Genomic DNA, 18,510 nt, shown 5'->3' on the forward strand with positions numbered 1-18,510 from the left:
GAAGAACAGCCCAAAAATGAATTACCATCTAGGAACAAGAGAGGAAGCACACTTTTCAATCTAAGAATACCACCACATGGTTTGCCAGACAGAACTGGGTGTTCGAAGCGGATCTGTCATGTTCGGGAGACTTTATTTAGACCAGAAATATATATTACAATTGCCACTAGTAGCTTGTTCTTGGAGTGAACTGTCTCGAAAAGAAAGCTTTTATGTTCTGCAAGCCCTCCCCTCACCCCGTCCTCGCCCCCTTGCCCCCTCCCTTCACTCCAAGAACAAGGAAGCAACGCTGCCAGGCTGCTGTCACTTGTTGAGTGCTTCACAGGTATTTCCTTCAGGTAAACTTTCATTTTTAGTCCTCGCCTGAGGATATGTTTACTGATTGAGAGAGAGAGAGGGAGAGAGAGAGAGAGGGCAGAGGGGGAGAGAGAAACAAGGACAAGTTGCCTCCCATAAAAGCCCCTCTGGGGACCAAACCAGCAACCTAAGTACGTGTCCTGACACAGCATTGGACCCGCAACCTTTTGGTGTACGGGACGACACTCCAACCACCCGAATCTCCCAGCCAGGTATAAACTCTTGACTACAGGGTCTGTTGTATCAAAAGACCAACACCTTTAAACATCTGCCAACCTACTAAGCCTCGCTGAAAGCCTCCGGGTAGACACGAATACACCGCCCTACAAGGAGATGAGTCTGAGGTCAGGGAAGCACCAGGTCCCGCCCACGCGTAGGCAGTTCCTCTGGGACAGGCCAGCTGGGCCCCACCGCTCTGGCACAGATCCTCTGCTTGGACAACATTTCCTTTGGTCAGCCCTCCCCAGACAGCCCCTCTAGTTATCTCGCCTATCCTTCCCTTCATTTATCCTTCTGCTCCCACTATTCTGTCCCTGCCACAGGAAACCATTCTATCGCAGTTAGTGTCTTTTAATTCGAGTATGTTCTGCAGAACATACACCGCCTTGTGTCCAAGTACTTTTACCCAAATGGCATTACATTATAAATCTCACCCTACTGCCTAGGGCATTCTTCTCCAAGCACCCCACTTTAACATCAACCATGCACAGTGCAGCGGGCACAGCGTCCACTGCTGACCACAGTGGCCCTTGGAGTGCATCGTCCTGTCCTGCCCACTCGTTTGATACTAAAAGACCCTGATAGGATCTAGAATATAACTGTGTAATTTCACTTAGGTTTCAACTTCTGAACAAGTTTAAAGCACACGTATGTTTTGAAAGCAATCTACCAAAATATTGCTTCCTCTGGAATATATAAAAGTATGTATGCAATTAAGGTAACTTTACATGAACGCTGATTATTGCTACACAAACTAAAACAGATAAATCACTATTTAAAGTCAGAGCATTTGCTTTTCCAGGATATTTAAAAATTAAGTACTCACTTTCTAGAAATAGTTTATGTTCCCATTTCAAATGAACGTTTATATGACGAATGTACCCAAAGAGCATTTAGAAAGGAAATGTGCCGTAACTCCCTGGTGGATGTTCGTGATATCCCAAAATCTGGCTCATTTTTTTTTTTTTTTACTGAACCAACTGAACATAACCAGTCACACATTTTCATGTATCCAACTCAGACACTCACTCAACACACCACTGAATGCAGAGCTTCCACCCACACAAAGAGCAAAGCAGAATTCCAAAACAGAATCCAGACACGAGACGACAGTCATGGCTGCAGAACGACGTCTCAGTGAGCGACGGACCGAACACAGGATGGCAGTCCTGCAAGACTACCACGGAGCTTAAAGAGTCCTATCGCCAAGTGACATCACAACATCGTAGGGCAACGCTTCCATGTTTGTGATGACGCTGGTGTAAATAAATCTACACTGCCAGTCTTATAAAAGTACAGCACATACAATTATGTACAGTAGATAATACTTGAGAGTAGTGATGTTACTGGTTTATGTGTTTACTATACATTTTATCATTAAGAGGGTACTCTTTCCACTGACAAAGAACAAATCTGCTGTAAACAGCAGCCGTGTCACACCGACAGCAGCCTCATACATCTTGTGTCTACGTGTCTACCACCTCACAACTGCATCGGGCTCTCTTGTGTCCAACCGCATGCTTTGTGTGAGTTCAATGGGCTGTAAGGGGGTGCGCAGTGACGGGGCAGTAAGCCGCACGCACAGCCTCAGTGCTGAGGGGTGGGGGTGGGGGGGAAGGGCCCTCTGTAATGACTGCACAAGGATGAGAAGCACCCAACGACAAGCTGCTCAGAATGGGTCCCCACCACTAAGCAGCACGTGACTGTAATGAGCTAAGAGAAAAGGGACTTAAATCCGGTTTTCTGACCTCTGAACCTTTCCAAGTTCAGGAGAGCCAACCTCCCCGATACACTGCATGGAACTGGGGTAACCCTGACTTGAAAGCCATAGGGAATCTCAGACAAAGTGGAGCTCCCCCCTTGACTGAGCACTCAGGAACACGGGGGACTTTGGAAAAATGCATCATAGTTTGTTAACCAAAACTAGCTCCTCTGGTGGTTGAAAGATAGCAGCTGTTCTCACCAGCCCTCTAGGTCAGTGATTTTCAACTGGTGTGCCCCAAGAAGGAGGTCAGGGGCCCGGACCTCTTCTTCTTCAGACTGTCAAATTTAAAAACTGACAAGAGCCAAAACCATGACAGTGGTCTGGTGTGAATAAATCAAAATTATACCTAGTTTCTGCCAGATTGGCAAACATTTATTTTTGTGGTGTGCCCCAGGATTTCAGAAATTAGTTTACAATGTGCCATGAGAGGAAAGGGGCTCAAAATCACTGCTCCAGGCACCGTGTGCGGCGCCCGCCACAAATCAAAGTTGCTCAGGAAGGATCACAGATGAAAAATCCCAAACACAGCCAGCCCTCCACATCCATGGGTTCCACACCGCAGATTCAACCAGCAGCTGACAGAAAATAGTCAGGGAAAAAGTTACGTGGGTGCTACTGTGCACTGCATGGTTAGGTCTACAACAGGTGCCTTAGTACTGGACATGTACACTTTTTCACCTTGTCAGTATTCCTTACACAATACAATGTAACAGATATTTACACGGCATCTATATTGTATTAGGTATTGTAAGCAATCCAGAGATGATTGCAAGTATATGGGAGGATGTGCATAGGTTATATGCAAATCCTGCACCATTTTATACAATGGACTTGAGCAACTGGGGATTTCTAGCATCCTCAAGGGTCCTGGAACCAGTACCCCACAGATACCAAGGGGCAACCATAATATTACCAAGTCCCTAACTTAGCAGCATATTATAGTTTCTAAAAACCTACTCTTGAAAGCACTGAACAACTCAAGTTCACAGAAACAAGGACAGGCAGTGAATACTATATGTAACAGCAAACAGGGGAGACAACTTTTGCCCACAAAAGGAAGGAAAAAGGGAAGGAAGGAGTAAAGATGCTGTCATACCTGATTAATACAGAATTCTGTTGGCCCTAAAAAAAATACCATGGTATTTGAGGAGTGGGACTGTGGGTATCACATGGATTCATATTCTATTGAGTAGTAACAGGTTGAAAAACAATATACATACCAAATGATCTACCTGGTGAAAATAAATAAAACTATATTTACATGCAGGTAGGTATGTATATCTGTGCATGCAAAAAATATTCTGGAAGGATGCCCAACAAACCACTAATAGTGGTTACCCCAGAGAGTGATTTATCTGCTTTTGAGCGGGTGTAAAATAGATTTCAGTTTTTACTTCACACAATTCTGAACTCTTTAAAATTTTTAGCACAATAATTATGTAATTATTCGTAATTAATAAAAATGGAGGACATACAGAATGCCCAGAGACATATGAAAGGATGCTCAGCATCACTAGTCATCAGAGAGAAGCAAATTAAAACCACAATGAGCTACCACCTCACACCAGTCTGAACAGCCATCATGACCAAATCAACAATCAACAAGTGTTCGAGAGAGAAGTGTGGAGAGAAGGGAACCCTCGTTGCACTGTTGGTGGGAGTGCAAACTAGTGCAGCCACTGTGGGAAACAGTATGGAGTTAACCTCCGAAAACCAAAAGTGGATCTGCCTTTTGACCCAGCAATTCCACTGCTGGGATTATACCCTAAGAATCCCGAAACACCAGCTCAACAGAACCTATTCACCCCAATGTTCATAGAAGCACAATTTACAATAGCCAAGTGCTGGAAGCAACCTAAGTGCCCATCAGTGAATGAGTGGATGAAAAACTGTGTACATTTACACAATGGAATACTTTGCAGCAGAGAGAAAGAAGGAGCTGCTACCCTTTCCAACAACATGGATGGAACTAGAGAGCATTATGCTGAGTGAAATGAGCCAGGCAGTGAAAGACAAATAGCATATGATCTCACCTATAAGTGGAACCTACTCAACAAAACAAACAAGCCAGAAAAATATAATCAGAGACGTTGAAATTAAGGACAAACTGACAGTAACCAGAGGGGAGGTAGAAGGGGATAATGAGAGGGAGGGGGAAAGGGGTGTCAAGGAACATGTATAAAGGAAACATGGACAGAGCCAAAGGGGGGTAGGATCAAGGGTGGGAGGTGGTGATGGCTGGGGTAGGGGGGAGTGATGGGAGGAAAACTGAGACAACAATTAAAAAACAAAAGAAAAGGAAGATGGTTTGATAATGTACTATGGTTAGATAAGATGTTATTGCAGGAAACTGAATGAATTCCATGCACTATTTTTGTAACTATAAGACCAAAATTATTCTAAATTAAAAGTTAAAAAATATATAGACGAGACTAAATAAAATTGGCTTTATTCCTTTTTTAAATGTTTGATAAAATTTGTCAGTGAAACCATATGGGCTTACAGGTTTTCCAGAAGGTTGGTGGTTTTTTCTTTTGCTTTATTTTACTTTTTTAAATCAAGACTTTACAAGGGAGGTTTAAAGTTCACAACAAAATTGAGGGCAAGGTACAGAGAGTTCCCATGTATCTCCTCCCCCTAAATATGCACAGTCTTGCCCATTTCAACATGCCCCACTGAAGTGGCACATTTGTTATAATTGATGAACTAAAATGATAAATCAAAATCACCCACAGTCCATATAATCTATATAGCTCATTCCTGGCGCTGTTCATTCTATGGGTTTGGACAAATATATGGCACGTATCAATCATTAGGATATCTCACAGAGTATTTCACTGCCCTAAAAACCCTCTGTGCTCTGCTTATTTAACCATTCCCACCACCCACACCCCAGCCCCTGGCAATCACTTTTTTTTTCTGTATCCATGGTTTTCCAGCATGTCATATAGCTGGAAAAGTGGCCTTTTCAGGTTGATTTCTACCACTTAGTAACATGTATTTAAGGTTATTCCATTTCTTTTCTTGAATTGATAACTCAATTGTTTAAATCCTCATCCAAGGCCTTTTTTTCATTGCTTTTACAGAGAGAGAGAAGAAGGGAAAGAGGAAGGGAGAGAGAAAAAACAATGCCAGAGAGAAGCAGTCAGCGGCTGCCTTCCACACGCTCCTGGACCAAGGAATCCTACACCCCCAAACTGATCATGCCAGTACCACACACACCTGGGCCTGGACAGGGATTGAACCAGTAACGTAGGTATGTGCCCTGACTGGGAATTGAACCTGCAACCTTTCAGTTACAGGACAAAACTCCAACCAACTGAGCAAAAGCAGCCTTGGCTGATAACAATTCTTTTTAGCGCTGAGTAACATTCCATTGTCTGGATGGAACAATGTATCTAACCAAGGATCTCTTCGTTGTTTCCAAGTGTTGGCAATTACGAACAAAGGTCACATCTGGGTGCAGGTTTTTGTGTGGACATACGTTTTCAACTCCTTTGGGTAGATACCAAGGAGCATGATTGCTGGATCGTAGGATAAGACTGTACTGCCCGTTTAGTTTCATGAGAAACCACCACACTGTTGAGGACTTTTGCATCTACGTTTATGAGAAATAGTGGTTTGCAGATTTCTTTCAATGTCGTTGTCTGATTTTGGTATCAGGGGATGCAGGCCTCAAAGTGAGTTAGGAGATGTTCCTTCTGCCTTTACTCTATGAAAGACACTGTAGAGAATTGGAATAATTTCTTCCCTAAACTCGTGGTAGAATTAACCAGTGAACCTATGTGGGCCTGGAGTTTTCTGTTTTCAGAGGTAATTTTTTTTTAATATTTTATTTATTTATTTTTAGAGGGGAAGGGAAGGAGAGAGGAAGAGAGACATCAATGTATGGTTGCTTCTCGTGCATCCCCTGCTGGGAACTGGCCCCTGCCGGGAATTGTCCTGCAACCTAGGCATGTCCCCTGACTGGGAATCGAACCGCGATCATCTGGTTCATAGGCCCGTGCTCAATCCACTGAGCTACACCAGCCAGGGGTAATTAATTATTGATTCAATTTATTAGACAGATAGGCCTATTCAGATTGCCTATTTCTTCCTGTGTTGGCAAAGTTTTGGCAAAGTGTCTTTTGAGGAATTGGCCCATTTCATCTAGTTTACTGGACTTGGGGCCACAGCCCTGACTGGTGGGGCTCAGTTGGTTGGGCGCCATCCTGCAAAGCGAATGGTCGTAGTTAGATTCGCAGTCAGGGCACATGCCTGGGTTGCGGTTGAGTCCCCAGCCAGGGTACTAGAGACAGCAGATTGATGCTTCTCTCCTCCTCTTTCTCCCTCCCTTCCCATCTCTCTAAAAGTAAATAAATAAAATATATATATATATTTTAAATTTTATTTATTTACTTATCTTTAGAGGGGAAGGAGAGAGGGAGAGAAACATCAATGTATGGTTGCCTTTCATGCGTCCCCTGCTGGGAGTTGGCCTGCAGGGAACCCGCCTGCAACCCAGGCATGTGCCCTGACTGGGAATCAAACCTCGATCCTTTGGTTCGCAGGTCCGCACTCAATCCACTGAGCTATACCAGCCAGGGCAAATAAAGTATTTTTAAAAATTGTGGACATAGAATCGTTCACAGTATTCCTTCACTACCCTTTTAACGTCCAAAGGATCTGTATGATTTCCCCTTTCATTTTTTGATACTAGTAATTTGTGGCCTTTTTTCCCTCAGCCTGGCAAGAAGCTATCAATTTTACTAATCTTTTCAAAGAACCAGTTTTTGGTTTCATTGATTCTATTACTTCTTGGTTTTCAATGTCATTAATTTTTGCTCTAATCTACTTACTTCGCATTTAATTTACTCCTCCTTTCCTAGTTTTCAAAGACGGAAACTTGGGTAACTTTTTTATTGGGATATAATTGACATATAACATTATATTAATTGCAGGTGTACTTTTTTTGCTATCTATCTGTCTTGCTTGGTATGCTCTGAGCTTCCTAGGTCTGTGGGTTGGTGTCTGACATTGATAAATTCTCAGTCATTATTGTTTCAAACACTTCTTCTCTTCCTCTCTCTCATCCTTCCGTATTCCCATTACAGTACGTTACACAAGGACTGCTTGTCCCACAATATTCTCTTCTGGTTTTCTTTTTCAGCCTTTGATCTCTTTGCTTTTCAATTTCCAAGAATTCTTCTGATACATCCTGCAGTTCAGAGATTCTGTCCTCCGCTGTACCTACTCTACCAGCAAGTTCATCACAGGCATTCTCCATTACTGGACGGGGACTTCACAAGGTTCTCAGCCACCCCCAGCTTTTGGTGACACGGGATATGTGGAGGGGGCTGGAGTTGGGTATTTCCTTTCTCCCACTGCAGTCAGATGCTGATCCTACCCTAGCAGGTTCTCCTCTGGTTAACTAGTCTTGCCCTCAGGGCAGGCCTTGATAAGAAAAGCAGAGCACTTTGGAGCACAGGTGGCAAATACAAGGCCTGGAGGCCGAATCTGGGCCGAATCTGGCCCTCCGATTTATTTCATCCAGCCTGGCATCTTGGTTCTACCCAGTGAGCTCCTTGCCCCCAGTTAAGGAGTAGTTAGTTACATTTATATGGTCCTAAAGTTACATTCAGCCCTTTGAAGGCAACCTCGAGGCTGATGTGGCCCCTGGTGAAAATGAGTTTGACATCCCTGTTCTAAAGTATTTCAAAATGGTTCCTTCGCTCCAGAAACCAGAGGGGATTTTTCTGCATATCTACTGTGGGAACCTGGTCAAGCTCCTAGAGGGAAATAGGACAACACTGGTGGGGGCCTCCCTCAGGACTGGGTCTTCCTGGAGTTCCTAACTCTCTGGGTTGTCCACACCGAACCTCCAGCGATGCCTCCATCACTGGAATCAGGTTTCCCTGCAGCCGCACTGGTTCTCACAGCGATCTCCACTCACGAGTCTCTCTGACAGCTCCCTGCATTCACCCACCTGTGTCTCCGATCTCAGGGAATGAAACAGAAATGAAGTGACTTTTTGTCACAAGGGGCACAAAATTCAACTCAAGGTGGATTATGCATCTAAATGTGAAAGACAGGCCAATAAAAGATTTTTAAAAGTAATATAGAACATCTTCACAACCATGAAGTAAGAAAAGAGCTCTTTGACAGGATACGAAGATCACTAAGCATAAAGGAAAAAACAAAAACACTTCAGACCTCCAATACAATTCACAAAGCGGTAACAAAGAACAAATAATGAAAAGGAAAACACCTCCTCCTCCTCGTACGCTGCAGACCTTGAGGAAGGCGGATTAGTGTCCTGTGGCCGCTGGAACAATTCATCACAAACTTGGTGTCTCAAAACAGAAATTTATTCTCACGCAGTTCTGGAGGCCAGAAATCCAAAATCGGTTTCACCGAACCAAAACCACGGTGGCAGGGCCACCCTCCCTCTGAGGGCCCTGGGGGTCCTCTCTGTTACTCTTCCAGTGGCCCACAATGGCAACACTCCCCGACCCGGGGCCCCTCCTTCCGACCCCTGCCTGGACAGGCACTGCCTCTCCTGTACCTTTGCTTCTCTCTCACAGAGACACTGTTGATGGCGTGTAAGGTCCACCCAAAAAATCCAGGTAACTCTTCTTAAGATGCATAACTTAATCACATCTGCAAAGATCCTTTTTCCAAATAAGGTAACATTCAAAGCCTCCCTCAATTTGGGCCTGATTTCTTTGAGATTGTCAGGAAGTATACTACAGTGGACAACCAATAAAAGATAGACATAAAAAGTTTCAGCTGTTACACTATTAGGAAAAAGAACATGTGATTCCTTGAGTTACCTTAGGAAGGGCAAACGCCTCTAGGTAACAATGCCAGATTTACCCTAACAAAGCGGTTATACAGGTAAATGGAATGGCTGTTTTTAATTATGTCCACGGTCTAGCAAGGTCACATCAATCCAAAGAGTAAGAGAGAAACTGTGGCCAGAATATGCTTGCTATTGGTGAGATTCATCCCAAACCTTCCTTGACCCACCAGGGATCTGCTTCCTCCAATGCTGAGCCCCTCCGACTCCTGTGCTCCTACCACCAGCCACTGTCTGGGCAGGAAGGCTCTCTCCACTCCCCCTTTTCCTGAGCACACCTCCGATGTGGTTTGTGCCTGAGCTCCCGGCTACGGCCCTGATGGCTCCCCAGCCCCAGCCTACAATCTTCTTCACGCAGACTGTGGAGCGATGCTGGTGCCAACCCCGCAGGTTGCTCATCCCTCACTCATTTGGACCATATAATAAATGGTGGGTAAGTGGCTTTACAGACATGTCAAACCCACAGAAGGCATAGCGCCATGAGGCAATCTATGCGCCCTGAACAACAAAGTGTTGGTGGGGAGGTCACTGACTGTAACACGTACTGCTTTGTGGGATTGCCCACAGTGGGGGAGGCTGAGCATGTGTGGGAACAAGGATTTGTGGGAACTCTCTGTACTTTCCACTCAATTTTGCTATTAATCTAAAATTGCTCTATTAAGTAGTTTACTTATTTATTTAAAAAAGTAGACATTCCACAGAGAAAACATTAATACATTATGGCATAATCATATGAGATAATACGCAAAGCAGTTAGAATAAGCCGGAGCTACATGTGTTAACATTAAAAAAAAATGTTAGGATAAAAAGCAAGTTTCAGAAGGAGTCATATAGATCATGCAAAGTGTCACTATAGGTAAAGGATATAAGAATATGCAATAAAATGATAAAACACCAAGTTCAAAACAGAAGTTGGGGAGAGGGGAATGGACCCAGAGTGAGTGTGTGTTCAACTCTCTTGGTAATGGTTCTATGAAAAAAGATCTTAAGCTAATGTGGCCAAATTCTTAATTTTTTCAAAAAGTTGAATGGTAGGTACATGGGTGCGTGTACAATGATCCTCACAAGTTTTCTGTGTCTGAAACATTTCACAATTAGAAAAAACTTTTAAGTGAGCAAGCATCCATGTTCGACAGTTTCTAAACAAATTCTGGAACTGGCCAGGCTGTACTTCCCAAGGAATCGAGGGAGTCCGTGCTCAGTGCAAATACCTGCATATTTTCTACAATCCTCATGAGCTTATCTAAACCATTCCACTTAACTAAGCAAGAGCCTGAACACACACTTAGGACATACAAGAGAAGGATAAGATTCTTCCATAAAATATGGCTCTTGGCCAACAAATTTGTGGTACATAAATGTGTAAACAGAGAATAAACCTTTTAAAAATAGCACAGTTAATGAAAGAATGCTTTTACACATCACTTGGAGAGACACAAAGCCACCTACGGTAGGATTCCTATGAGACACTCATGATTAGAACTTAGAAAGCTCTTGCAGCTGGAGGGAGAGCTCAGAATCACCCACTGCAGCGTTTTTCCAACTCTCCAGTTGCACACCCTCCACATAAGCAAACTCTTCTGGGGAGTCAAAGTCCGAAGCTGCTCTGGCTGAGGCACAGGTGGGGCCTGCCCCCAGCACTGCCTCCCACATGCACCTGGTGACCCCTTCCACCGGAGTGGCGGGGCCAACTCTGGAAAACCAGTGAAAACGACGACCTCCTGTCCTCATCACCACCGACTCCCACACCTATTCTCCCCAACGCAGTTCCAAGGCTACACTGTCCATCTGTACTGATGGCTGATTTCTGTCTTCTCTACCTGGACAGTGCTCGCTGTCCTGATCCACCTTTCTGGTTGTTCAGGTCTGCTATGAATCTCGTTTCAATTGTTAAAACTTCCCTCATTTTAATGAGATTTGGGGAGGGAGAGTCATCGTCATTGATGACTGGTCATGAACACCAACCAGAAATCCTCTACTTCCTAAATGCCTTTTGTCCCGAGACCCTCTCCTGCCTCAGCTGCACAGATGCCCACACTCGTTTCTCTTGCTGCTCTTGTGGCCCCCTCCTCAGTCTTCCCTGTGGTCACCGTTCTCCGCCTATTCCTCATGGGACTGAGTTCCTCAGGGTTTGTCCGAGACCCTCTCTGCATTATTTAGTTCTCCATATGGAAGCATTGTATTTACTTCAGTTACAATTTGTGTACCAATAACTTCCGATTTCTACACTAGCCCTTTCTAGGAATTATGTCTTATATAACCACATGTCCCCTGGACCCAGCACTCAGATCTCCCAGAGACACCACACACTTGACGGACAAAACAGACAAGCTCCTCTGTGTCCCACATACTCACTAACAGCCCGGTCATCTCCCACTCGTCTCAGAAACTTGGCAGCCCTCCTTCGATGTCCAGTTCTCCACACCAAAGCCTGCTGATACCATTTCAGATCACTCTCTCCCTCCCCCTGGCTCAGCCTCCACACAGACCATTACAATCTCCTGCCCTCAATCACTACAATGCGATCTTTAATCTCATTTTGTGCCCCCAATTTCACACTCCTCCAATCCAGTCTCTACATGCTGCCAGAAAATTCATTCTAAATAAGAGAGAGGGAAAATAGACAGAGACAGGAATATTTCAGCTGCCACTTAATACCTGAAAAAAAGTAACTGCTGGCTCCATCACTTACTAAAAAAGACCTGCTTAAAATAAAGCACCCAAGAATAACCACCCCGTAGCCCTTTACTAAAAACAGAAAATTGGGCCCTGGCTGGTGTAGCTCAGTGGACTGAGCGCGGGCCTGTGAACCAAAGGACTGTGGTTCAATTCCCAGTCAGGGCACATGCCTGGGTTGCAGACCAGTTCCCTGCAGGGGACACACGAGAGGCAACCATACATTGATATTTCTCTCCCTCTCTCATTCCCTTCCCCTCTAAAGATAAATAAATAAAATCTTTTAAAAAAGGCAGAAAATTGGCCATCTCTTGTTTTCAAGATTTTGTGGGTTCTTGAATGCACACATGAACCATATTTTAAATCTTTCCCTTTTCCTCCCCATTGTCAAGAGCAGGGGTAGAAAACTGTGTAAGAGCCCTGGCTGTGGTAGCTCAGCTGGTTGGAGCGTTGTCCTGTACACCAAGAGGTTGTAGGTTCGATTCTCGGTTAGGGCACATACCTAGATTGTAAGTTTGATCCCAGGTCGGAGCACGTAAGGGAGGCAACCAATTAATCTCTCTTTCTCTCTAATCAATAAACATATATTCAGATGAGAATTTAAAAAGGGAAAAAAAGAAAATTGCATAAGATATACTTTAATGGCATTATTGTTCTTAATAGAATGCCTTTAAGCGGAGCATACATTGCACTATATTGTCCAACATAGTAGCCACTAAATTTCAATTATTAAAAGTAAATTAAATTGACTATTCAGTTCCCCAGTCCCACCACATGCGGCTAGTGGCTCCCATACTGGACAGCACAAAACATTTCCATCACCACAGAGCGTTTACTGGACAGAAAGGTGGACCACACCTCTCTAGAGCCAGAAGGTACCTGCCTTACTCCCAGTCACTTCAGATATCCACAACACCCACGTGACTGCCAGGAGGCATCTGAGTTTGCTCCAACACCGGTCTCAAGTCCAGACACTCCAGCCCAAAGCCCTTACTAGGATACGTAAATCCTCCCATACGCTGGCCCCGGCCTTTCCAAACCTGTTCTCTCCACCTGTCTGCCTGGGGGACGCCGGAACCTCGCAACCCTCTCAACACGGGCACATCTTCCTTAGTCCAGCACGCTCTCCCTTACACTCCTACTTCACCCTCAGGCACACCCTTTCCAAACAAAGCTGGGAGAAACCTAATTTCTTCTACGGCCCTGCTGGCCCAGAACTGACCATCATGCCCGTCCTTGAGCTGACGGGGTGCTATACGCAGCACAGGAGACTGCCAGTGTTGACACGTTTTTCAGCCACCACACTAGGTTTCTTGTCTGTTGAATGCTGCTGAATGACAGAACGGCACTTCAAGGGTCTCGGTCTGCTCAGTCTGTAGTAACAGAACACTGTGGGCAGCTGAGACAGCAGAAGTGTGTTTCCTCACAGCTCCGGAGGCGAGGAGTCTGGGAGCAGGTGTCTGCAGGGCTGGCTCCTCCTGACCCTCTCACTGGCCCGCACAGGGCCTCTCTGGTCTGCACGGTCCCTCTGCTTGCACTCCGGGGGCTTCTTCCTCTTCCTACCAGTCCTGCTGGATCAGGACCCACCCTCAGGGCCTTATTTAACCTTAATCAGCCCCTTCAATGACCCATCTCTAAATATATTCGGTCACACGGAGGGGGGCAGGGGGGTGAGAGTTTCAACATACAAATTCGGGGAGGACACAATTCAGTCCATAACACCAAAATTATCTAGTAACAAGACTAGAATCTCTCATTTCTATAATCTTTACCTCAAAACATTCCTGATTTTAGCGTCTCCTAGTTGTCTCCTGAAAAGGCCGATCCTTAGCCTGCCTCGTCTTCAGGAAGAAGAGCAGGAAACAAAGTCATGTACGAACTTGCTATGACATGTCCTTCGCAGTTACGTACATGCTTTCAACAAGCAACAGTGACCCCTTTTAAGTTTCGGATACTCAATTTAAAGGCTCTTTACCAAAGATCCTATAGAAAAAGTTCTTAAACCGGAACTGAAATAAAAGTTCTTTCTCTGTTACTTCAAAATGGTGCTCTCAAATAATGAAGTCAGTGCACACTGAAGAAACAGGGTATCTATCTTTTCCTTAGAGCTGAATATCACAAAGCCCAAGTCTGAAATGAGACCCCTGCATGATGACTGTTCCTCGGGGATTATCTTAGGTGCTGCCTCAAGAATCTAGGAGATCATAAACAAAGCAACAAACCACAAGTGTTGGAGAGGCTGTGGGGAAAAGGGGACCCTAGTTCACTGTTGGTGGGATTGCAGACTGGTACAACCACTATGAAAAAGAGTATGGAATGTCCTTAGAAAACTAAAAAGGGACCTGCCTTTTGACCCAGCAATTCCACTGCTAGGACTATATCCTAAGAACCCTGAAACACCAATCCAAAAGAACCCATGCACCCCAATGTTCATAGCAGCACAATTTACAATGGCCAAGTGCAGGAAGCAACCTAGGTGCATATCAGTAAATGAATGGATCAAAAAACTATGGTACATTTACACAGTGGAATTTTATGCTGCAGAAAGAAAGAAGGAGCTCCTACCCTTTGCAACAGCATGGATGGAACTGGAAAGCATTATACTGAGTGAAATAAGCCAGGTGGTGAAAGACAAATGCCATATGATCTCACCTTTAACAGGAACCTAAGCAACAAAACAAACAAGCAAGCAAAATATAACCAAAGACACTGAAATAGAGAACAGGCTGACAATGATCAGAGAAGAGAGGGGAGGGAATTTCAGGGGGAAATGGGTAGGGTTTACAGGAACAAATACAAAGGACACATGGACAAAAACTAGGGATGGTGGAAATGGGAGGGAGGTGGAGAGGACTGGAGGGGTGGGTTGGGATGGGAGTAAAAGACAGAAAACTGTACTTGAACAACAATTAAAATAAAATTTTTTAAAAAAGACTCTAGGAGATCTTAAGAACAGAGGCCATTCACTTCCTACGTGAGAAAGGGAAAGGGGCCCTTGGGTGCATCACTCCCAGCAATTCTTCGTCAATAAAGGAATGATAGCAGTGACTATTTTTACATATTGTATCTTTCATATACTACGCTATAGGGGCTTTTCTTTGCCAAGTAGTGTACAATTTCCCAGTCTTTTAAATATACAAGGTCTGTCCAGAAGGTATCCAGTCATATAATATGAAAAATAGAGACATTTACTGAAGATGATACAAGATACAAGAAACACTGTACATAGGACAATGATGCCTCAGTCCCCTTCAGAGCAGGCATCTTGGGACCTTGCACAGTCCTCCCAATCACCATCAGCTGCCCTGTCGTATTTCCCTGAATCTCATCAACAGTCTGAAATCTCCTCCCTTTCAAAGGTGATTTTAGTTTGGGGAAAAGCCAGAATTCACAAGGTGCCAAATCTGGGCTGTAGTGGGGCTGAGTCACCTGGTGATTTGATGTTTTGCCAAAAAACTCTGCACAAGACATCATGCATGAGCAGACGTGTTGTCATGATGAAGCTGCCAATCAAATTTCCCACAGCTGCAGCCTTCTGAGCCATCCAAACAGTTTTCACAGAGGAATATTCAAGTTTAATGCAAAAGCTGATGCAAATTCACTACTATACTCACTCAGTCATTTTGAATGCGACAGCCACACAATACACATATTCACTCAATGGCACCTACTGCCCCCACTGACTAGTACAGTGAAGTCATCCTTGTTCACACATCCACATTCCAATTCACTCTCCTTGATGCCAGGTTCCATTGATGTCAGGCAAACCATTCTCATTATATTAAAAATGGCTAGAGTTTTTCCAGACAGACCTCATAAGTACAATACACAAATATTAGACAATGTAAGTATACAAAGACTGATCCACAAGGGTTACGTTAGTCTTACTCAGAACAAGCCTACTGCAAGCAAAATGTTACATCAAGAATTAGTTTTAAAAGATTTACTGGCAGAACAGAACAAAGTAAGTTTCCTGTTAACCTTATTTCATTTCCACCCTTTCTTTAGTTATATCATAGTGTAGTGATCAGGTACTTCACATGAACTCATTTTTATATTCAATGCTGTATATCACATCAGGGAAAATAACATAGTAAAAGATGAAATAAAAATGTGTTTATGTGTTTTCAAAAATTACATCGCTTTAGTGCTTTTCAATTTTAAAAAAATGTAAATAAAAAATAAAAAGATGGAACATCCATCCTAGACCCCGATGATGGGAGAAGGGCCACAGCAACAACACACCAGCTAACACCCAGGCACCGGGCGTGCGTGTGGCTCCACTCCACGAGGACACTTCATCGAACGGCAGCTCTTCACTCCAGCAGACCAGTGTCCCGCCCCTGCGTCTCTCTCAACTGTCTACGTCCTGGATGTCTACTTACCCCACTTTGTAAGATGGAAGGTCAAAGGACAGAAGGGAACTGAAGGGCCACTAGCAGCTGCCTCAGAGTGCAAGGCTCTGACCTACACCTGGGCAGAACACCTGCCAGGGGTAAGGGCCAGGTGGCTCCCCCTCAAGAAGGGAGCACTTGAGACAGCACATTCCTTACTTGCTGCCAACCAGGGCCTAGTGTGAGAACTCAAGGCAGTTTACAGGAGCCAGCTGCCCAGCCCAGGAAGGGGCCGCTTCAGACCTGGTCAGTGCCAAGCAGGATGACAATATCACTCTCCTCAAGGTCCTCATGGCTACTGGGTAGGGGAGACAAACATGAGATAAGACTGCCTGAAAGTACCTCCTTACACTAAGTGTTCCTAAAGAAAAATGAGTCACATGAGGGAGATCCAGTGAGCTGGGGAAGTTGAGGGGTGGGGGTCAGTGTTTAGTACACAAGTCATTCTCAATAGAAAGAGCTTCGAAATTAGCAGACAGGAATCAGGTTAGGCCATAAAAGCCTGTTAAACTAACAGGGAAGGTGACATAACATTAGAATAGCAAATTCATGCTGTTCGTGGTACCTGTTACATGCATGAAGCATCTAATAAGCCTTTACTGAATGCAGAAGATGCATTCCTCAAAGTCAGCCCGAAACAGCTAAATGACTGAGACAAACAGCTGGTACCGCCATCCTTGCTCATCACTTCGATGCCTAGCTCCAGCCTAGCCCTACTCACTGATCTCATTATGGGGACAGAGACCCTGTACACACACCAACGCCTGTCAGACCACTGCCCTCCCCCATGGCTCCCCTCTCCCCAGGAACAAACACTGATTCTGGGAAGGCATATAGGACCCTGTGGGATCTGGTCCACGCTCCGCCCTGCTTTGTCCCCTCTGTTCCACACACACAGACCTCTCTGAGGCTCCTCACATAGGAGTCTTCAACTGCCTTGCAGCCTCTCCACCTGCAGGGCGCTCCACCCAGGTAAACCTCCCAGAAATCCAGTTTCTCATCTTAGACGCAAATGTCCCTTCTCAGGGAGGCCTTCCTTGGTCACCCCAGTGAACATGGCAGCATCCCCACCCAAATGTACACGTGCATGCTTCCTGTTCCTCTTCCCTCTGTATTTTTCTTAATAGTACTTATCACAGCCTAATAGTTCACATATTTTAGTTCATAGTATATCATCTAATTCCCCCACTAGAATGCATGTCTGTGGCAGCAGAAATTTCTGTGTACAACTATAATTCCTTGACACAGATTTGAAAGCCACAATGAATGAACTGTCCATCTGTCTCCCCCAAATTCCAGACCTGCATCTCACATCACTGACTCAACACCTGCACACGGTGACCTTGTACATCTCACAATGTGTCAGACAAATTCTTCCTTGAATAAACATACTGCAGAGCCCTGGCTGGTGTAGCTCAGTGGATTGAGCACAGGCCTGTGAACCACACGATCACGGTTTGATTCCCAGTCAGGGCACATGCTTGGGTTGCAGGCCAGTTTCCGGCAGGGGCCAGTTCCCTGCAGGGGATGCACGAGAAGCAACCATACATTGATGTTTCCTTCCTCTCTCCTCTAAAGATAAATAAATAAAATATTAAAAAAAAAAAAACATACTGCACTTTCCCTCACACCCTGCCATTCCCTTCTCTTCTCCATCTCACCCCCGCACACGAACATCTCAAAGGAAACCTAGGATTCAGTTCTTATCTCTCCACGCCTTCCTCTCAGAGCATCGAGGCTATGGGCGACTCCCCGGGCCCCTTCGGACCATCTCAAAGCCATGGCTCTCAGCCCCACCCCCAGCCACTGCCCTAGACCCAGCCACCACCTCTCACCCAGCAGCATCTGCCTGCTGACTGGTCTTGCTGGGTTCACTCCTGTCTTCCTCCCATCCATTCTTGGCAGCAACTAGTGAGTCTTTAAGGACATAAATGGTCAAATCAATAAAAGCTCCAACGGATCCTCTTCACACTTAAAATAGAAACCAAAGATCTTCCATGCCTAGCCCAGCTTGGGGGGCCTTTCTGGCCTGTCTCCTACAACTCACCCACCCTCTCTCATCACAAGACTCGCCAAGCCCGCTCCTCCTGTGGCCCTGGCCCAGCTGGCCCATCTGCTCGGGCCGTTCATTCCCAAAGCACACAAAAGGCTCCTCCTGTCACTCAGGAGTTCACCTGCCCATAGGTATTTTCTGACCACCAGCCTCAAGTCACCTCCCCACAGTCCCAACCTCCCTCCCTCGAGCAGTTGTTAAAAGAAAG

The 18,510-nt window shown here is 45.0% G+C and overlaps 1 protein-coding gene across 6 annotated transcripts in view; it reads right to left on the reverse strand.

The window, feature by feature from the left end:
- DIP2A (DIP2 acetate--CoA ligase A) overlaps positions 1 to 18,510 on the reverse strand; it is a 110,415-nt gene that overhangs the window by 79,232 nt on the left and 12,673 nt on the right. The window lies entirely within an intron of this gene.

Source organism: Sturnira hondurensis, unplaced genomic scaffold, assembly GCF_014824575.4.
Source record: "Sturnira hondurensis isolate 20B ecotype Veracruz unplaced genomic scaffold, ASM1482457v3 Scaffold0015596, whole genome shotgun sequence".
Classification (NCBI taxonomy): Eukaryota; Metazoa; Chordata; class Mammalia; order Chiroptera; family Phyllostomidae; genus Sturnira; species Sturnira hondurensis.